The sequence below is a fragment of the Schistocerca serialis genome, chromosome 9, assembly GCF_023864345.2.
Source record: "Schistocerca serialis cubense isolate TAMUIC-IGC-003099 chromosome 9, iqSchSeri2.2, whole genome shotgun sequence".
Taxonomy (NCBI): Eukaryota; Metazoa; Arthropoda; class Insecta; order Orthoptera; family Acrididae; genus Schistocerca; species Schistocerca serialis.
In genome coordinates, this window is record NC_064646.1 from 346,753,952 (window position 1) to 346,777,171 (window position 23,220).

Here is a 23,220-nt window from a genome sequence, read left to right on the forward strand (position 1 = left end):
TGCGGCTCATCTTCAGGTGTTTGTACAGTCTACATCATTTTTCGAATTAAGGTTACTACTGATTCTGTTAAGAGTACATAGCTAAATTGCAAAGTGGCACATTGTGACTACAATTGCCTTACGAAAGTAATACAGTCACAGAAGCAATGCTGACAAAAAAAATTATTGTTTTGGTAAAATGTTGTGGGAATGAGGGCGTAAAGCCCAAAGACTCTCCTCCATTTCCCATCCTCTAGATCAGAGCCTAAAAGTGTGGACAATATCTGACCACCAGCAACATTCCTCAACTATTCTACCCAGTGAGTATGACAGCTGGCAGCTTCGGGATGTTGGAATACACTTGTTTCACGGTTTTACACAAACAATCACGAAAATTAATGGTGATTTGGTGGTTCTTTCAAGTACTGAGTGCCTGTTCTACTTGTGGAGTACGTAACTGTTTACAAGTGTCAGTACAGCGGTGAGGCCGGCAATAACCAGCGTTTCTGTAAGTTTTGTGTTGTCATGTCGTATGACTTTTAATGGACGATGAGTGTTTTCCTGGTATTCCTGCACGTGAGATTCATGAAGGAAGTGACTTGTTTATGCGATTATATTCGTGATACGAGTGATAGCACGTACTGTCCATCTCCTGCACTTTCATCCATAATCTACTGATTAAGCAGATGTGTTTGCAAGGTAATGGAGATAACAGGGCATCTGAAGAACCAGTTCAAGTAGTTATCCCACTGTAATCTAATCTTGCAAGGGACTACCAAGAAGGCACATTTTGGTGAATAACATGCCTGTGTTTCTAGAAAGTGCATATAACGACGAGCACTGCGTATTTAGTCTAAACAGGTAATGGCATATGTCTTTCTTACCATTTTTACCTCCTTCTCCGTAAAGAAGAATCACGAATGATAAAAAACTAACTGCTAAAGGTTACATTTTCCATTTGCCATTTCAGTGAACCTGCCTCATAGACTAAATATCCAGGATTGGAATGACTTCTGTGGTACGAGCGTGAATTTCAAATGCACTCTCACTATATGTGTTCTCTCTGACCGGAAAATTGTATTATCAATTGATATGAGAACACATTTGTCTGTCTCGTTCCAGAAGATGATGAGAGAGCTACATATAATACTGACTCTCGTATATGAACACGTAATAGAAATTCCTGTGAAATTGTCAAGGACCTAGGACCTAATTAAGGAAATAGAGGTAGTCCTTATGGGATATTTGAATGGTCGAAGAGGTTCAGAGGTGGATGATGATATAGTAGGACAATGTGCAGAGTATTTCGTAAATGAAAATGGGGAAAGATTAGTAAATACATCCACTGCATTGGATCTGAAAATCTTAAATGGTTTCTTCCCACATAAATGAATATATACATACACATGAATTTGATATTTGAGGACAATCATTGATTCTAGGCAGCGTGGCTGTCGTAATGGTATTTAGATGCCTACAGATGTCTGGAATGTGACTCCGACTACTTTTTGCTTGTAGCAGAGTTTGTCATTCCACCTTGGAAAATAGTGTTCCTATTTAAAATTCTAAATTACGTTAATTATAATGCATATATTGTCAAAGATGAAAGTGCGAAATTACTTTAAAAAGTGAGACTAGCTAGCAGTATTTAAAGTTTTGATGAACGCAATAATACTGAAGGGAAATGTGAACAAATTAAAAGATGCTTTCATGAGGCAGTATATGAGTGTCAACAAAGCAAAGAAAGAAAGCAAAGCATGAAGAAGAAAAAGTATAAGGAGGACGAGAGGTCTTGAAGATAGGGAAAATGAGATTTGGGAAAAATTATGTGAGTAATCAGATAGACGTATGGGAGGTACAAAGGCAGCAGAACCTTGGGAAACAGTGAAGAGTTCGAGATGTGAAAGAAGGGATAAATATGACAGTTTTGGCGACAGAAAATGAGAAAATCATTTCAAGACACTGCTAACGAAAAAGAGAAAGAGGTATAAGTACAGAATTTCGAAAATGAATTACTACTGGATATGTAGACCCAATAACTGCGGAAGAAGTTGAAAATCTGTGAAAGAATAGGAAAATCTCCTGGACAAGGAAACATACCAATAAAATTAGTGCCGGCCGGTGTGGCCGAGCGGTTCTAGGCGCTTCATTCAGGATCCGCGCGACCGCTACGGTCGCAGGTTAGAATCCTGCCTCGGGCATGGATGTGTGTGATGTCCTTAGGTTAGTTAGGTTTAAGTAGTTCTAAGTTCTAGGGGACTGATGACGTCAGTAGTTACGTCCCATAGTGCTCAGAGCCATTTGAACCAATTTTTGAATAAAATTAGTGAAGTATGTGTCGGATGAGTAACGGAAATGTTTGAGCAAGTTGTTTAAAGCTTGCATGTTAGAGGGAAAAGAAATGAACAAGGAATGGCAGTTTGCATGTTTAACTCCATTTTATAAGAAATGGAGTAATAAGATATGTGGAAATTATCGTGGAATCAATGTTACAAACACCATTGGTACACTTCACGGTCGGCTCCTAAAAGTCGGGATAGAGGAGATGTTGTTGGACAGAGTAAAGTGGATTCTGGAAAGGAAGAATCTTGCAATAACAACATTTGTACTTTAAGATAGCTAATGGCAAGGTGACTGGAAAGGAATCTGAGTAGCCTGTTAGTGTTTACAGATTCCGAAAGCCCTATCACACCGTGTCACTGAAGAAACTATTTTTAATCCTGAGGGGCAGTGAGCTTCAAATGTCATGTGTTGGAGATACACAGTAAATGCAACCCTTCCAAGTCTGCAGAATGTGTAACCAAAATGGGGAATAAAATTTCGTCACAGTCTTTCAGAATTAGGAAAGAATTAAAACAAGGATGCTGCTTATCTCCTACAGCATTTAAAATATACATTCAGAAAGCCTTACAACTAGCCCCAGTGCAGAAAATATTCCCTAGTTATCTGATGAGGCAGCACGCAATGACAGCCACCGACAGGCGCCACCCCCACACCTGCCAGCGGGCCAAAATGAACGAGGGAAGCTTTTCCGGCATTTGGCAGTTCCGTTGGCGATGAACTGTGCTGACAGAATTGAGACACACACCCTGCAGTTTTTCGCAAACGATTTTACAAAAACTAATCGGTAAAAAAACTGATTTTTCTTTGTAATCTAGAAACTTAACTACTAGCTTCGTTCCATTAAGGCCCTTGAGGCTATTTGATTTTGAAGTTAATTATACTGTCTGGAAATAATTTCATAATGACAGAATATGTAGCTACACGTATAAAATCACACTTCAGGGCCATGAGGATGTGGAAAAGCAAAGAGTATTGTTTTACTTCAATGGTCACACATCCTTTTTCCTTTTGTCCTTCCTGCCATGTGTAAGTATGAATGATTGTGTGTTTGTGCTAGTAGCAGAAAGACTAAACAAAGATACAGTGAGGGTGGGTGTTTGGAAAGATGAAACTGTAGGGAAGGCTGGGCAAGAAAAGTAGCAAGCGTTAAGGGTAGCGAGTATCCACAGCTAGAGAGGGAGTCAGACGGCTCAACCGATAGCAGCCCTCTTGTATGGGGCAGAGAATGCTGTGTTTGGGATATGACATTGTGGCAGTGTGTTCCATTCTGGCTGAGAAGGAAGAAACCTCACGCTCGAAGCCAAAAGTGTAAGAAAAGTGTCCAGTAAATGAGGCACAGAATCGTTGATCTTCAGAGCAATGAGTGCTTTGTAGTCAGTGTCAATGGAGAAATATATCATAGCACAATTATTTTGGCGATTTTGGTCTAATTTACTGGTGGTAAGATAGAGACTTAGGTTCTTCAGATGGAATACTGCCTATCAGATTCGTACCAGCGTAAGTCAATAGTTGGTAGCTGAAGGTGTCTCAGTGCATAGCTCAAGTGATATGGTGCGATCTCTTGTGCAGTTTGTAATTGTTGAATGATAAAGTTACATACCTATCTATCATAGTAGAGTGCACAATTGACGCAAAAACGGACAGGGGTCTTAAGCCATGAAATTCTCAAGTTTCTTTCACCGTTCTGCGCTAGAAGGGTTTTACTTGTTTGTGGAAAAGAAGCATCGTTGGTTTACATCAGCGAATTTGAAATTTTTGGAGAATATTTTTGTGTTGGTTACTGGTACAACGGTTTGTGCTACGCGCTGACAACGAACAGTACATTCTGGCTTTAGATACGAAGTAACCGAGTAGTTAGCAGAAATAGCTGTGAATTCAAGCACAACTTAATGTGGGATAATTTTCGGTATTTTGTGCCATTTCCTTTGTGCTTAACACACGGGAGCGCACGTCGCGACAAATCCTTTAGTGGGTTTGAGTTGGCTCATATCCTCATGTGTGTTCATTAGTATAAATTTAGGTATTATTTAAAGTCAATTGCAGCCCAGTCAGTGTATTTACATGATATTATAATGCCTATCATGTGTACTGTAACTGCTGCCATGTGTAGGATCAATTAGTAGGTATTGAGTATTTGTGTTAGTCTGTTCTAAGAAGCGTGATGGGCACCAGACGCTTGTAATGTTTCCCGTGGTTTCAGCAATTCAGAATAATAATATTGCTTGTTGAATGTAGGGGAAATTTTCAGTTCACGATAATTTATCGTAAGTCGTGGCGTTCCCGAGATCGATCGCATAACCAGTCAGATGCAATTAGAAAGCACAGAGAGTACAAACCATAGGATAATCAAAGTTTCTTCCCATTATATTAAAATAACTGAGTATTTCCGTCCTAAATCCTTCACTGAGAGCTAAAACAATTTATTACGCGTTATTCTGCTAGGTCCAACTAGGTCAGCCGCTGCACAGTGATTTTATAATTGTAGTAGCTTAGATTATCGTACGGTTTGCGTTCCCGTGTGTTGAATCCGAAACATTTTGTTTCACATAATTATGTATTCCACGATGTTGCAGCGCCTATGTTATTCCGAATTATTATGCAATGTTCCTCCGGACATACATGCGTGATGTTGCATCGAAATTCGGAATAACACAGGTGCTGCAATATCTTACTTATCCGCCGACAGTCGGCAAGCGACTTTCAAGTAAAATGTCATATTTGTACGGGAATATATATAGATGTCTCAGTACAGGTTGTAAGCATATGGCAGTGTCGTCATATCATTACACAGGTGATGATTGTCCATAATCACAATTACGAATACATTTCAGGTATTATGTATTCCCCTTGAGTCCTTTGTAGTGTGACACCCTTAATTAAGGATTAAGAGACCCATTGACAATAAACCTAAAGTAATGACAATTAATTCTGCATATACAGAAAATGAACTGAACACAAGTAATGTTTCTGAAATAGAAAATATATCGTGATTATACTCAAATCTCCCCATTGATAAGAGATACCTCCTGAGACTGTCATCAACCGGATGTCAAGTCATATACCTATAGAGAAATTTGAGATAGTTCATTACAGAACGAAGCAGATGGGTAAATACACAAACTTCACCATCGTTCTAGACTGCTCGCTCTGAATGCAGGGAAGTGTAAAAAAGTTTCAGTCCTGACGAGAGCTAAGTTGTCTTTTTTCTTGTCGTGCCATTAATAAAAAAATTACCCTGCTGCCTAACATTCACAATGTGCAGAGGGCGGTAGCCTCCAAAATCAGATCAAATAGTATTATGCCATTGCACAGTGGATTTATAAGAGGCAGTACATTGACTAGCAGGTCGAGAGTACGTTTGCAAGCTTCATGGTAAAGTGCCCATACTTGTGATATTTGCAGTTAAGACGCTGCGCGAATTTCGAAAATTCTTGCAGTGAAAAGTATGGTTCGCTATGATGTTGTCTTTTGGGCATATTACACCATACGTTGTTGCGAATGTTATTTAGCTAAGACATTGAATTTTTCCTTAGACTTTGTAGGAGGCCCCTGTATTTGTCAAATTTCGAGAAAACGGAGTTCATGTGGCAATTTCAATTCCGCCCACACTCACACGATAATGAAATATTCATAACATCCCTTATGTGTCCTAAACCGTTCGAGATATCGATAAGAGATTTTGGCAAATGATAGCATCCAAAGAGGAGAGCACTTTGCCACATAGTTAACATGCAGTTGCTTTGTCGGCTCCCTTTCCTTTTGCTAATTGCCCGTCTCGTCCGCATGAGTTTGCAGTCGCAGTACAGAGTGCTCTGTTCATCTAGAGGGCGTGGAAGCTGTGGCACCATCGGAGAAGTGAGGCTTTGCCACGGGTAGTAGAGAGGTGGGACTTCTCGTGCTTGGTCGGCGACGTCCTCCCCTCCCGGTTCTTAATGCGTCAAGTAGCTGGAATTTGTGGCGATGCACACTGACTTTGGGCATTGGGAAATTTGTGTGTGTATAACGGCTTTCACAGTCTAGAGCTCACTCAAGTCTTGCGGATCTGATTAATTTGCAGTGTGGTAATCTATCTGCGCTTGGTACCCGATTCGTGGCCGCGAAATTAAGCCCCCTTGTTCCTTGTTCACCTAATTTTGGCTCCGGAAAGCCCATTTCTTCTCTAAGAGGATAGCTCGAACTTTTACGAGCGAGCGTAATTGTTCCGGTCTTACTACGTTACTGCCTTACGGCCTTACTGCCCCATATGTCTGTTTTCCAGTGCCTATGCACGAGGGTTGCCCAGAAAGTACTGCACTGAATTTTTTTTTCTCAGCCGAAATGCTACGAATTCGAAACGTTACGCATGTATTATTTGAAGTCTCCTGAGTGAGCGCGCCAAGTTTCCGTCACTTCCGACAGTTGTAGGACAGTTTCAAAATGGCGTCTGTAGGTGATATACGCTGCAAGCAGCATGCCGTCATTGAATTTCTGACTACAGAGAAAGAAACTGTGGGGAATATTCACAAACTCTTGTGCAAAGCCTATTGGGCATCTGCTGTCGACAGACGTACAGTTAGTCCCTGGGCACGGAGGGTGAGGTCATCAGAAGGCTGATCGGCGATGCTCCACGATTTGCAGCGGCCGGGGAGACCATCCACGGCTGTCACCCTTGACATGTTGCAAAGAGCTGATGTTGTCATTCGCAAGGACAGACGCATTACGACTCGGCAGCTGGCGCGGCATCTGTCAGTCAACAAAGGAAGAGTGGATGCAACTAACTCTTGGATATTGAAAAGTATGTGCAAGATGGGTCCCGCTGTATCTAACGGTGGACCACAATAATGGTTCAAATGGCTCTGAGCACTATAGGACTTAACGTCTAAGGTCATCAGCCCCTAGAACTTAGAGCTACTTAAACCTAACTAACCTAAGGACATCACACACATCCATGTCCGAGGCAGGATTCCAACCTGCGACCGTAGCGGTCGCGCGGTTCCAGACTGGTGGATCACAAATCGGGAGCTGTAACGGCAGTGGCTTTAACGGAGCTAGTGCTTGGTTTGGATACAGTTTACTGTACTTCGTAGGCGCTTTACCTAGACGCAACCAGGTTGCTTTTAGCCGGTCGGAGTGTCACAGCGGTTCTAGGTGCTACAGTCTGGGGCCACGCCACCGCTACGGTAGTAGTTAAGTCCCATAGTGCTCAGAGCCATTTGAAGATTGTTTTTAGTTCCTTACTTTGTCAAGTCATCGTCCTGTTGAGTTCTGTTTATTTTTTCGTGTTACCAGTCAGCCTTGTAAGAGGTAAAGCATATAATCTGCCTTGCGTAATTAAACCTCGTGCTTAACGAGATTTATCTCTGACGAACATTTTGGTCGTGCGTTGTTAACTGTCACCAGTCTGGTACAGTGCAGAGTTCCTTGGTACAGAATATTTTATTTAAAAAAAAAGTAAAAATTAAAAAAAGGAAAGGAAAAATGCAGGGAGAAAGAAAGGCCACAATGTCACTTATGAATTTTTTTTCTCTCGTTTAATTCTAAGGTTAGCTACGGTTGTTGTTGTGGTCTTCAGTCCTGAGACTGGTTTGATGCAGCTCTCCATGCTACTCTATCCTGTGCAAGCCTCTTCATCTCCCAGTACCTACTGCAACCTACATCCTTCTGAATCTGCTTAGTGTATTGATCTCTTGGTCTCCCTCTACGATTTTTACCCTCCACGCTGCCCTCCAATGCTAAATTTATGATCCCTTGATGCCTCAAAACATGTCCTACCAACCGATCCCTTCATCTAGTCAAGTTGTGCCACAAACTTCTCTTCTCCCCAATCCTATTCAATACCTCCTCATTAGTTACGTGATCTACCCACCTTATCTTCAGCATTCTTCTGTAGCACCACATTTCGAAAGCTTCTATTACCTTCTTGTCCAAACTGGTTATCGTCCATGTTTCACTTCCATACATGGCTACACTCCATACAAATACTTTCAGAAACGACCTCCTGACACTTTATACTCGATGTTAACAAATTTCTCTTCTTCAGAAACGATTTCCTTGCCATTGCCAGTCTACATTTTATATCCTCTCTACTTCGACCATCATCAGTTATTTTACTCCCTAAATAGCAAAACTCCTTTACTACTTTAAGTGTCTCATTTCCTAATCTAATCCTCTCAGCATCACCCGATTTAATTTGACTACATTCCATTATCCTCGTTTTGCTTTTGTTGATGTTCATCTTATATCCTCCTTTTAAGACACTGTCCATTCCGTTCAACTGCTCTTCCAAGTCCTTTGCTGTCTCTGACAGAATTACAATGTTATCGGCGAACCTCAAAGTTTTTATTTCTTCTCCATCGATTTTAATACCTACTCCGAATTTTTCTTTTGTTTCCTTTACTGCTTGCTCAATATACATATTGAATAACATCGGGGAGAGGCTAAAACCCTGTCTCACTCCTTTCCCAACCACTGCTTCCCTTTCATGCCCCTCGACTCTTATAACTGCCATCTGTTTCTGTACAAATTGTAAATAGCCTTTCGCTCCCTGTATTTTACCCCTGCCACCTTCAGAATTTGAAAGAGAGTATTCCAGTTAACGTTGTCAAAAGCTTTCTCTAAGTCTACAAATGCTAGAAACGTAGGTTTGCCTTTTCTTAATCTTTCTTCTAAGATAAGTCGTAAGGTTAGTATTACCTCACGTGTTCCAACATTTCTACGGAATCCAAACTGATCTTCCCCGAGGTCCGCTTCTACCAGTTTTTCCATTCGTCTGTAAAGAATTCGCGTTAGTATTTTGCAGCTGTGACTTATTAAACTGATAATTCGGTAATTTTCACATCTGTCAACACCTGCTTTCTTTGGGATTGGAATTATTATATTCTTCTTGAAGTCTGTGGGTATTTCGCCTGTCTCATACATCTTGCTCACCAGATGGTAGAGTTTTGTCATGACTGGCTCTCCCAAGGCCATCAGTAGTTCTAATGGAATGTTGTCTACTCCCGGGGCCTTGTTTCGACACAGGTATTTCAGTGCTCTGTCAAACTCTTCACGTAGTATTGTATCTCCCATTTCATCTTCATCTACATCCTCTTCCATTTCCATAATATTGTCCTCAAGTACATCACCCTTGTATAGACCCTCTATATACTCCTTCCACCTTTCTGCTTTCCCTTCTTTGCTTAGAACTGGGTTGCCATCTGAGCTCTTGATATTCATACAAGTGGTTCTCTTCTCTCCAAAGGTCTCTTTAATTTTCCTGTAGGCAGTATCTATCTTACCCCTAGTGAGACAAGCCTCTACATCCTTACATTTGTCCTCTAGCCATCCCTGCTTAGCCGTTTTGCACTTCCTGTCGATCTCATTTTTGAGACGTTTGTATTCCTTTTTGCCTGCTTCATTTACTGCATTTTTATATTTCCTCCTTTCATCAATTAAATTCAATATTTCTTCTGTTACCCAAGGATTTCTATTAGCCCTCGTCTTTTTACCTACTTGATCCTCTGCTGCCTTCACTACTTCATCCCTCAGAGCTACCCATTCTTCTTCTACTGTATTTCTTTCCCCCATTCCTGTCAATTGTTCCCTTATGCTCCCCTGAAACTCTGTACAACCTCTGGTTCTTTCAGTTTATCCAGGTCCCATCTCCTTAAATTACCGCCTTTTTGCAGTTTCTTCAGTTTCAATCTGCAGTTCATAACCAATATATTGTGGTCAGAATCCACATCTGCCCCTGGAAATGTCTTACAATTTACAACCTGGTTCCTAAATCTCTGTCTTACCATTATGTAATCTATCTGATACCTTTTAGTATCTCCAGGATTCTTCCAGGTATACAACGTTCTTTCATGATTCTTGAACCAAGTGTTAGCTACAAGGCGGCTTCCTCTTTCATTTCGTCCCCCCAATCCATATTCACCTACTATGTTTCCTTCTCTCCCTTTTCCTACTGACGAATTCCAGTCACCCATGACTATTAAATTTTCGTCTCCCTTCACTACCTGAATAATTTCTTTTATCTCGTCATACATTTCATCAATTTCTTCATTATCTGCAGAGCTAGTTGGCATATAAACTTGTACTACTGTAGTAGGCATGGGCTTTGTGTCTATCTTGGCCGCAATAATGCGTTCACTATGCTGTTTGTAGTAGCTAACCCGCACTCCTATTTTTTTATTCATTATTAAACCTACTCCTGCATTACCCCTATTTGATTTTGTATTTATAACCCTGTAATCACCTGACCAAAAGTCTTGTTCCTCCTGCCACCGAACTTCACTAATTCCCACTATATCTAACTTTAACCTATCCATTTCCCTTTTTAAATTTTCTAACCTACCTGCCCGATTAAGGGATCTGACATTCCATGCTCCGATCTGTAGAATGCCAGTTTTCTTTCTCCTGATAATGACGTCCTCCTGAGTAGTCCCCGCCCGGAGATCCGAATGGGAGACTATTTTACCTTCGGAATATTTTACCCAAGAGGACGCCATCATCATTTAATCATACAGTAAAGCTGCATGTCCTTGGGAAAAATTACGGCTGTAGTTTCCCCTTCCTTTCAGCCGTTCGCAGTACCAGCACAGCAAGGCCGTTTTGGTTAATGTTACAAGGCCAGATCAGTCAATCATCCAGACTGTTGCCCCTGCAACTACTGAAAAGGCTGCTGCCCCTCTTCAGGAACCACATGTTTGTCTGGCCTCTCAACAGATACCCCTCCGTTGTGGTTGCACCTACGGTACGGCCATCTGTATTGCTGAGGCACGCAAGCCTCCCCACCAACGGCAAGGTCCATGGTTCATGGGGGGTTAGTTACGGTACCGGAATTTTTCTCGCTGGAGATAGAGGCAGCATCTAGTCCTGACATTTCATGTTATATTTTTTACTTTTAAAATTCAAACCGTTGCGTTGTAGATTCATCTTTGTAGCCCTTTCATGGGCAACGGGATGATACCTACTCACATACTTTTATGTCCTACAGGGTCCAAGTAACTCGACATTCCCACGCCCTGCTCGTGCTGCCATCTGCATATTAAAAAGAGCAAAGTTGAACATTCCCACCGGTGCCAGCAGTTGCACTGGCAACAATTGATGGAGTATTATATACATGTTGTGCCCAATATGATGATAGAAAGATGTCGTTCTGATGATATTTCATGGTTTTGTTTGTTTCTCTAAATACAATGACGTTTGTAAGCACTCCACCGTACTTCTGTCATGTGTTGTGCAAATTTCTTGATGTTAATGATAATTTCTAATCCAATGTAACACATCAAAAAATGTTGTAAACATGAGGGAATAATTGCTCCCATGGTCCGAGCTGGCCATACATCTAGCAGTTTCACACATTTAGTGTAGACAAAATGCTTATTTACTGAGATGTTACTAGCAATATTCACTTAGCTTAGATATTTCTCATTACAGAATTACTTTACCAGAGAGGAAGATATGCCGGAGTATCTTGTTCCACTTCCTCGTGAGTCATTTTTCGACATTGAATCAGACGATTTTTCAAAATATTAGGAAAATAATATACTGAAAACCGACACACAGTCTCGTGCTACTTTTCAAGAAGTGCCCTCAGTTGTAGACAATGTTTCAGTCTACGAAGTGCCTGGTTGATGCTAAGACAGGCTTCATACCTATGTTCCAGATCTGTTGTGGAGAAGGGGAAGACAATAATGCCAATATTCCTTTTGGTAAAAGGGTTGTACTTGAATTGTGTTCACCCTTGAAACACAGTAAATGTATTGCTGCATGTGACAACTATTTAACTTCACACGCTCTTATGAAAACACTTTTGGATACTGGAATTTATTCTGTAGGTATTTGAGAGTCAACAGAAAAGGTCTTCCGGAAATGATGGAGAAAAAAGACAAACTTTCATTAGGCGAGTTCAAGGCACAGATCAAAGATTCACTCCTTCCGATTAAGTGGCAAGACACAAGAACAGTAACTGTTCTCTCTACAGCAACAACTCCCAAGGATGTAACATTTGTTTCGAAGAAACTAACGGATGGTGCCATCTGTAGAAAAGCTCATGAGAGTGTCGTAAATTTGTACAACAATGTAATGGGTGACGTGGATCTCTTTGATCAGAAGAGAGCACGGTATGTAGCCGCACCTCAGCAATTTGGTCCCTTAGGAATTCACACACATTTTTGTAGAAAAAAGAACAAGAATAATATGTACCATTGTGCAATGTCGTTTTGTGTATAGATCCATATTCCAGACTATTTGATAATATCCAGTGATTAAATTTTCGTTAATATTTTGTGGATAAAGGATAATCTAGAAATCATTTCGTTGTTTCACAGTGTCAGTTTTAATAGTAAAGAAATTCCTAAAATATTTGATGTTATAACCTCACGGTCCATGAGAGTTTTCATCCCATATAAATTTTCAAAAAAACTGGTGCCTAAGAAATTTTATTTTTCGATGGTAAGGCGTAGGTGGTTCATAGTAAGTCATGTCACCTGAAATAAGCTCAGAAAAATGTGCCCATGAAAAGGTTTGTTGAGTCAGCCCCGTGGGGCAAGTTTGTAACGTTCTTGTCAAAAAGTAATAGTAAATTGGATGTAACTTAATTGCGCCTGTTACTGTTTTCTCAAGCTGTGTCCTCTGTTAGATTATAGACAGTCTGTGGTTTAAATGATCATAACACTTGATTATGATTTGACATTAAGTGTTTCCAGTTTATGAACTTGTCTATAAGAACTTATAATTTGATAAAAGGCCCTGTGTCATTTGAAAACTGTCATTGATATCTGAACTGTTGTTCCCTTTTTAATTGTTGTTTAAAGCGATTGTTGCTGATCTCAGAAATTCTCTTAGCATATACATACAGTGTTTTTTATATGGTAATAAAGTTTGTGAAATGGTGAATGATGTGTACTTAAAACCTTTCTAGGCCCTTTCGCGGGTTTGATTTTGGTTGTGCCGCACTATGCAAGGTGGATTTTCGTGCGGAACTTTTTTATCTACGGTGATATAGCAGAATCTATGGTTTTTATTTTATTTTTTCAATCCACTACCGTAATTTCTTCAGAGCCTTCGACAGCTGGTGAAAAGAGAATTCACTAGTATAAAATAAAAGTGGAATTTCTTTTTTTATGTTAGAAACACCGAGGTTTTCCATAAGGTGTTGATCTCTCTACTCTCCTATGGCTTCTTTAATAAAACACTGTGTTTTAAGATTAGCTCAATAGCTGCTGTAAGGTGATTTTGTGACATTTATGGTCTGTTTTAGCAAAGGAAGCAAAATTAAACACATCAAAAAAAGAAACATAACCGTTACTCATAACTGATGCTGCTTCTTCAAATGAGCAAAGATTAACAGTTCAGACAAAAATACCCCACCAACTTTGTTGCGACTTTGGCAGAATCCCGTAAACCATCATATTGTTAATACTGAACGACTGAACTGTAAACTTACAAAAGGATTTTCTCCTTGTTCTTCATCTAAGAAATATGAAAATAATTTTCAGCGAATAGTATACCATCTTTCTGTTCCTATCGCCATTCAGTCGTGATCCTCTTCATTTGAAGAGTCCTTTGATGCGTTAAAAATATATTATCTATTTTAACTTTGACTACTCTAAAGCGGTTCATAAAGTAATGACTATCATATTTTTATAACATTGTGATCCAGAGACACACAGGTACCACGTTTGTTATTTCTAATGGAAAAATGCTGGATTTTTGCTACAGAGTAGAACTGACCCAATAAAACTCTTTCGTACCCATGAAGCTGTGAACACAATGGCGACTCACAGAACCTTGCCAACTATTCGTGAAAGTCAATATTACTGGCGAATTAAAAGGTAAGAAGATTCATTCCCTCGCTCTGTGCAGGGACAAGAACGGAAAGATGGTACAGTATTTGCTGTACTTTTTCATATATCAAATATAACTGAAGTGCTGAAAGAAAATCGTTTTGTGTCAGTCACAGTCGCCCGTTATTAAAAATACACAGGGTTACAGGATTCTCCTGATCCTGCAACAGAATTCGCGATTTATTTTCGTCTGAGTTGCTAAACTTTTTTCTTAAGAGAAGTGTCATCAGTTACGAGTTTTGAGTAACACATGCGTTTATGTAACTGCCTTGTAAAATTTTGCTTTTTTTCCAAAACACACTATAAACTTTACAAATTTCACTTTCAATAGGTATCGCGATAGAAATTTGAAATAGAATGTCTTATTAAACAAGCAATTGACGACCAGAGAGGACAATATCTTTCGGAGAACCACATTGTGTCAGATGTGCTGTAACATAAGAGAAGAAATAGCACCTTTATTTTCATACTAGCATATTCTGGTATTGATAGCTATAATTAAATTTTTAAATCTTACAATACTGGACTGAAAAAAATTAAATAAAAACTGTAGCTTCGGTTACATCGACATAGATAAGGAAGGAAGTTTCTTATGGTAAGCATATGGCAAAATACTCTCCTTATTGCGTGTCATCATTTGCCAAAATCTGATTTCGATATCGCGAGGGGTATGAGGTATGTTATGAAGTGAAAGTGCTACGTAAATTCCTTTTTCTCGAGGTTGGAGGCAGATGAAGATCTCCTGTAGTGTAGAGAAATATTAAATATCTTAGCTAAATTTCATCCGCAGCAACATTCGATGTAATACGCACCAATCGCAAAATCATGCTGCGAGCATCACAATAACTATGACCATTAGCGAGACGATGGGCACTTTACCATGAAGGTGACATATATACACTCCTGGAAATGAAAAAAAGAACACATTGACACCGGTGTGTCAGACCCACCATACTTGCTCCGGACACTGCGAGAGGGCTGTACAAGCAATGATCACACGCACGGCACAGCGGACACACCAGGAACCGCGGTGTTGGCCGTCGAATGGCGCTAGCTGCGCAGCATTTGTGCACCGCCGCCGTCAGTGTCAGCCAGTTTGCCGTGGCATACGGAGCTCCATCGCAGTCTTTAACACTGGTAGCATGCCGCGACAGCGTGGACGTGAACCGTATGTGCAGTTGACGGACTTTGAGCGAGGGCGTATAGTTGGCATGCGGGAGGCCGGGTGGACGTACCGCCGAATTGCTCAACACGTGGGGCGTGGGGTCTCCACAGTACATCAATGTTGTCGCCAGTGGTCGGCGGAAGGTGCACGTGCCCGTCGACCTGGGACCGGACCGCAGCGACGCAAGGATGCACGCCAAGACGGTAGGATCCTACGCAGTGCCGTAGGGGACCGCACCGCCACTTCCCAGCAAATTAGGGACACTGTTGCTCCTGGGGTATCGGCGAGGACCATTCGCAACCGTCTCCATGAAGCTGGGCTATTCTCCCGCACACCGTTAGGCCGTCTTCCGCTCACGCCCCAACATCGTGCAGCCCGCCTCCAGTGGTGTCGCGACAGGCGTGAATGGAGGGACGAATGGAGACGTGTCGTCTTCAGCGATGAGAGTCGCTTCTGCCTTGGTGCCAATGATGGTCGTATGCGTGTTTGGCGCCGTGCAGGTGAGCGCCACAATCAGGACTGCATACGACCGAGGCACACAGGGCCAACACCCGGCATCATGGTGTGGGGAGCGATCTCCTACACTGGCCGTACACCACTGGTGATCGTCGAGGGGACACTGAATAGTGCACGGTACATCCAAACCGTCATCGAACCCATCGTTCTACCATTCCTAGACCGGCAAGGGAACTTGCTGTTCCAACAGGACAATGCACGTCCGCATGTATCCCGTGCCACCCAACGTGCTGTAGAAGGTGTAAGTCAACTACCCTGGCCAGCAAGATCTCCGGATCTGTCCCCCATTGAGCATGTTTGGGACTGGATGAAGCGTCGTCTCACGCGGTCTGCACGTCCAGCACGAACGCTGATCCAACTGAGGCGCCAGGTGGAAATGGCATGGCAAGCCGTTCCACAGGACTACATCCAGCATCTCTACGATCGTGTCCATGGGAGAATAGCAGCCTGCATTGCTGCGAAAGGTGGATATACACTGTACTAGTGCCGACATTGTGCATGCTCTGTTGCCTGTGTCTATGTGCCTGTGGTTCTGTCAGTGTGATCATGTGATGTATCTGACCCCAGGAATGTGTCAATAAAGTTTCCCCTTCCTGGGACAATGAATTCACGGTGTTCTTATTTCAATTTCCAGGAGTGTAGTTCTACGTAACTAAAAATCAAATTTTTTTGATGAGTTGTTTCTGTAACATCTTGTGAGAAAGACTATAGAGATAATGGAGCGCTCATGTCATCCTGTCCGTAATGGCTCAGCTACACCTTCTCTACCAGGCTAACCAGCGTTCTCTGTGTGCTTCCGCAGGCGCGTATGGCTGTGCTGTGCACCGCGGCGAGTAGCAACGAAAACTGCCGGCTTTCTTTCTCTTCTTATACTTAGACTTGTGAAATAGTAAATGTACAGGAACGGGAATTCAAATAAAAAAAAGTATCACTGTTTGTGTGCATTGGTTCTTCTCAGATGATCAGGCAGTGGTGAAGATAATATACAGGGTGATTCAAAAAGAATACCACAACTTTAAAAATGTGTATTTAATGAAAGAAACATAATATAACCTTCTGTTATACATCATTACAAAGAGTATTTAAAAAGGTTTTTTTTTCACTCAAAAACAAGTTCAGAGATGTTCAATATGGCCCCCTCCAGACACTCGAGCAATATCAACCCGATACTCCAACTCGTTCCACACTCTCTGTAGCATATCAGGCGTAACAGTTTGGATAGCTGCTGTTATTTCTCGTTTCAAATCATCAATGGTGGCTGGGAGAGGTGGCCGAAACACCATATCCTTAACATACCCCCATAAGAAAAATTCGCTGGGGGTAAGATCAGGGCTTCTTGGAGGCCAGTGATGAAGTGCTCTGTCACGGAAATCGATTCTTTTAATTTTATCAGCTGCAGACAGTGCTTGAACCTTTGTCGTAGGACTCTCCATACAGTTGATTGTGGAATTTGCAGCTCTCTGCTAGCTCTGCGAGTCGATTTTCCTGGGCTGCGAACAAATGCTTGCTGGATGCGTGCTACATTTTCATCACTCGTTCTCGGCCGTCCAGAACTTTTCCCTTTGCACAAACACCCATTGTCTGTAAACTGTTTATACCAACGTTTAATACACCACCTATCAGGAGGTTTAACACCATACTTCGTTCGAAATGCACGCTGAACAACAGTCGTCGATTCACTTCTGCCGTACTCAATAACACAAAAAGCTTTCTGTTGAGCGGTCGCCATCTTAGCATCAACTGACGCTGACGCCTAGTCAACAGCGCCTCAAGCGAACAAATGTACAACTAAATGAAACTTCATAGCTCCCTTAATTCGCCGACAGATTGTGCTTAGCTCTGCCTTTTGTCGTTGCAGAGTTTTAAATTCCTAAAGTTGTGGTATTCTTTTTGAATCACCCTGTATGCTCTCAGCTAAGAAAATTGTTAGAAGAATTTGATAAGTGGAGATTCAAGGTAAATTTTGAGAACACTGTATACCTGTGCTGCGGTGAAAATGTAGCAAACTTGAAAGTAGAGGGCCAGCATGTCAAACTTACTAGAAAAGATAAAAACAAATTGAGAGTTGTGGAAATGGACTGTCACAAAAGATCCTGTGGAATATTTCAGTGAGACCACGAAATAAATACAACGATTATGGAAATTACCCAGAATCAAGAAAGCTAGCCTGGTACTGATGGACATAAAACGCGAAGTCCGCATGGGAAGCAGAAGGAAATTTATGTGTCATCCTTGGAGAGTAGCGCCTTTAAACAAATGAGACGGGACATTTTGCAACAATGAGGGCCAACCTCTGCAGGTTGCTGTAGCAACCAGATAAGCAAGTCACCAAATTCATCCTACTTTTTTCCCCATCTTAAATCTTCTTTTACCATTACAATGTTTAGCCTTGTTCAGACGTTCGAACCACTTATCGAAATGTTTTCGATGTCACACAGTATTTTATTGCGCCTACTCATCCCAGCAACTAAGAAAGGTAGTCAGACCTACTTGAATATGATGTTGGCACCTGTGTTGGAGTCGAAAGAGGGGAGTGTGACGAGATCGCTATCAGGTGCTGAGAAGCACACTCTCTGAGTCTGCAGTTATTAGCTGTGTAACTACAGATAACGAAAATCACTCACTACATTGTTTTCAGCTCGTCATGAATGACTATCCACTTTAAATGTCGATAAATGCAAGATAATGTGATTTATTAGCAGAGAAATGAAACGTTAGATATGATCACTTCTTTAGCGATATACTTCTCCATCCAACTATTCAGTCTATATTAGTCGTGATAAAGAGCCGTTACGGTAGAATGAAGACATAAAATCTGTTACAGAGACGGCAAATCACAAGTTCGTCTAATGAGTGAATTCTTATAGAGAGTGGTAATTGTAAAGGGAAGAGAGTATAGAAGTAAGTGTGACCTCCTCTTTAATAACGGTGCAGTCCGAAATGCTTCAAAAATGATGATGATAAACATTAAGAAGAAAAAGTGAAATAAACCAGTCATCAAGCCAAGTTCGTCAATGATGAAACACTAGAAGACAAGTCTACACCTGACAAATGACAAGAAAACTGTGATAACTGAGTCGATTAGGACTTGAGAGACACAGAAGGTTCAGTTCGAGCCCCTGAACTTTTAGCACTAAATCCAGTTCTATCAGTACTTAATTCAAAAGGATATAGTTTCGTTATCGAAAGCAGCAATGGCTTAAATAATGTGGTTAATCGTCTGATGTACATGGATGACATTAAGCTACATGTTTCAATAGAATCACAGATGACTGACCTCCTGCAAGCTGCAAAAATGATGCTTGAACAATAGCATGTCATTTTGTTAGAAGAAAGAACATAACGAAGGGGAAGATCGATCCTAGTAGATTTGAGGAGAATGGTAGATACATAGTTGAACTTATGTACGAACACGACCCAGAACTAATTAGGTCTACAAGGAAGACTGCTGATGTGTGTGTGTGTGTGTGTGTGTGTGTATGTGTGTGTGTGTGTGTGTGTGTGTGTGTGTGTAAGACAACAAATAACGAGTTCATATATTAACGTAATATTCTCATCTTATTGTGATGGAACCCTCAGGTGACGTTGTCTTCCATGTTGCGTTTTTGAACTCTGACTGCTGCAAACACATTGCATTTCTTTTTTCTATTTACCCCGACATGTTTCGACACCACCGTGTCTCCTATCTCGTCTTATTTATTTAAAAATGTTATACAAGTTTTTGGTTGTTTTCTACTTTAGGTACAAAAATTATAGATTATGCATTTCGATTTTCGTTTTTCTGCTCACCTGGAACTACCTTGAGGAATTGGCTCGGTACAGGTTGACTTGCATTTACTCCTTTTTACGGTATTACAGCATGTCAATTGCGAAGCAGTCGGAAAACTTAGAGAGTTATTCATGCTGAAGTATTTTTTAGAGAGTAGTGGTAGTGCTTGTCCTAGGTTTGCATTTCCAATATGGTTGTACATCATTGATGTGCTTTGTTGTTTGATTGTAATTACATACACAATCTTCCACACCTGTTACACTTCTCCCACACCTGGTACCACACGTTTTCGTACACAGGACAGGACAAGATGTGGGAGTAAACTAACGTCGCATTAGTCACCGAGAGACGCGGTTATTGTCGCTGCTCACTTGTTTCAAGTTTTGTTTTCGTCCAGTGCGATGTTCATTTTGAATGCTTCTGTTTCAAGTTTTCATGGTGCGTCTACTAGAGAAACTTACTTGATTTCAAAAAATGGTTCAAATGGCTCTGAGCACTATGGGACTCAACTGCTGTGGTCATCAGTCCCCTAGAACTTAGAACTACTTAAAACTAACTAACCTAAGGACAGCACACACATCCATGCCCGAGGCAGGATTCGAAACTGCGACCGCAGCAGTCGCACGGTTCCTGACTGCGCGCCTAGAACCGCGAGACCACCGCGGCCGGCATCTTGATTTGTATATGTGTGTGTGTGAGAGAGAGAGAGAGAGAGAGAGAGAGAGAGAGAGAGAGAGAGAGAGAGATAGAGAGAGAGAGAGGGGACGAAAGGGGTTGATAAACAGGTGATTTTGGAGTATCGATCATGTTTCATCCACTATGTTTACTTTGAAAAATTAAGCGTTGCAAAAAGAGTGTTTGTTCCATTGTATTGTGAGTTTTCTTTCCTTGAATTACTGGCTCTTCAGAGTCGTAGTTATGCTCTATTATTAGCTTTTGGTAGAGTGTGTTGCTTTATGTATCGACAGTTTCAGTATTATTTGGATGGTGATTTTCTTCTATGACATAGTTTGAAAAAGTGAAGCGTGTATTGTCATTTTTTAAGGCTCTGGCGTGTTCAGAATACCTAGTTGTGAAGTGCCTGCATGTTTGACTTACGCAGACCAATTTACATAGCTGACAGATTGTATAGCGGAGTCACGAATGATCACTGGTGAGTTTAGTCCTGTACGGCGCATCTACATCACGCATTCTCCGACAGCCAATGTGAGCTGCTGTGTAGTGCTCTGAGCGCTCCGTTCTGAATTTTGTAGCCAACGCGAGCACTGGAAGTGATCGTAGCTAGTTATTTAGCAAATTTGTATTCCATCTGTTGTTAGTTGTCATCGGTGACGCGCGCGGCAGACATAATTTGCATGATAAATGCTTTCTTCAAGCGGAAAGCACGTGTATGCGAGTACATCAGCTGTTGCTTGGAACCGACAGCAATGCACTTTCCACCTGTGCCTCGACTTCAGTGAATCACTGCGGTTCGTGAATCGAGTATATAATTTTGTTCAGTTTGTCTGTGTAGGTGTTGTTGCTGAGTTTTTTCTGTACTATGTTCCTTGTGCGCTGTGATATTTATACTAATTGTTTTTTCAGTATGTTCGCCACCCTGTGGACGTTTTTGTTGATGTGTGTTACAACATACCGTGCAGCATTCCTTATGAAGTGTGCCGGCTTTGCTGTGTTTGTCACGTGTTGGTTTCCCAGGCTCTTTGAGGTTGTTGATATTTAATTCTCGGTTTGTCAATTGCTCTTTTTATTGTGTTGTTAAGTTTGTTTATTGTTTGTGTGTTGTACCGATTTTGGCTATCAGCTCTATTGTGTTTAGTTTTTATCCGTTGCGATTCTATTAAGCGAGAATAATTCAGTGTCTATTGACGAGTCAGTTATATAAGTTTACTTCCAAATCTCGTTCTTCGTATAAAATATATGATACCGGATGAGGGAGGACTGCAAAAGATTTGATAAAGGCGTACGTAATTACAGCTGTGCCGTGAATTTGAATTTCGCTGCACGCCGCACGCCTTTCTTCTTCCCTCGCCGAGCGCTGACGTCACGCTAGTGTTGGACTATAGGTTGCAGTCTGGGGCGTGTGTGCCGAAGCTAGCTCCGCTCCTAGCGGAGCAAGACTGCTAGTTGCTCTGCTTGCTACGGGGAAACGTCTCCCGGAAGCGAGTGCCATGACCTTGGTGAAGTGGTCAGGAAGCCGCATATTTGCATTCGAAAACAGTTCAATATTATTTTCTACTTTTCGTCGCAAAGGGATCAAATGAAATACGTTTTTGAATTAATAACATATTTATTTACAAAATATACAAACTAGACATGAAAACTGCTACATTATATACATATAAAATCAGGGTGAGGACGGACAGTGATCTCTTCAATGCAAAGCCGCACCAGGCTCGAACGCTTTCCGGAAGCGGCGAAATGTCGCGAGTCACGGGGATAACGAGTAAGTGCGACTACGTTAGTAGTCTGTGGGTAAGTTCAGAATTTGGGTGGCGAGAGGCGTGCTAGGGTAATCGATGCAACCGCAGTGACCATTGTGTCTGTATGTCGCAGTGGTCATTGCATATGCCTAGTAAGCAGAAAACCAAGGTTCGAACACTGGTCCGGCACAAATTCCCAACTTCCTGACAGATTTAAATCAGTGCCCACTCGTAGCGAACGTCTACAATTTCCTTGTGTCTCAATACACCCTCATTCAATGTCAAACAGTTGACCTCGTCCTCTTCACCACCTTGACCTTCCTCTGTAGTTTCGTCGCAGCCACTTATATCTAGAGATAAATGCAATTTGCTTACGTCGATTAGAATGACTGCCTCTTGCGAACATGGGACAGTTTCCTTACAGTGCCTAGGTCGGCTACTGTTTAAAAATGGGTTCGAACTTTCTAACCATCTGCGTAGTACACCTCTGTTACAATCAAAATGTTACGAGCAAAATTTATTCTGGACTGCCGCTTCCTGAGGTCACTTACTTCTTGTAAAGTTTTAGGAGGTCGTCCCGGTTTTTTTTCATTTTTTTCCCCTCATGTGCCGCAGGTCTGTAAGGCAACTGACCCAAAGAGTTAAGGCATTATTTATTTATCTCGAAGAGACGTTCATGTTTGTATCAAGCCGCTGTCCATTTTTTTCTGGATGTCATTTTTCAAATACCTCAAAGCACTACTTAAAACAGCTGTTTGATGAGCTGGACGTTTTAATATTGTTGCAAGTCTTACTTCCATGAATGAAAACTTGATGCCTGTAAAAGAAATACAGCTCGACAAGATCCGACAGGTAACTAAAAACATTGAAATCTGAAGATTTTGGAATAACAAAAATTCCCTTACAAATACTGTCTATAAACGCTCAATAGAAACAATAAAACAACGAAGGTATTATGTCAGATAAAGTATATATCTTTCTTTTCCATATTCAGCTGCTCTCTTTACCTAAACTTAATTACAAAAGCGATAGAAACGAATGTCATAAACAACAGCGCACGGATAAGTGAAAGTATTTCTCAATACGACAGGTTTTCAACTGACTTGACAACAGGTGGCGTGAGCGTAGGCGAAGGTTCTGGCTACCGAAAGATTGACAGGTTATCGACTTCGAAGATTAATACGTTTGAAAGGATTGTAAAGTAACTTGGCGGCTTTG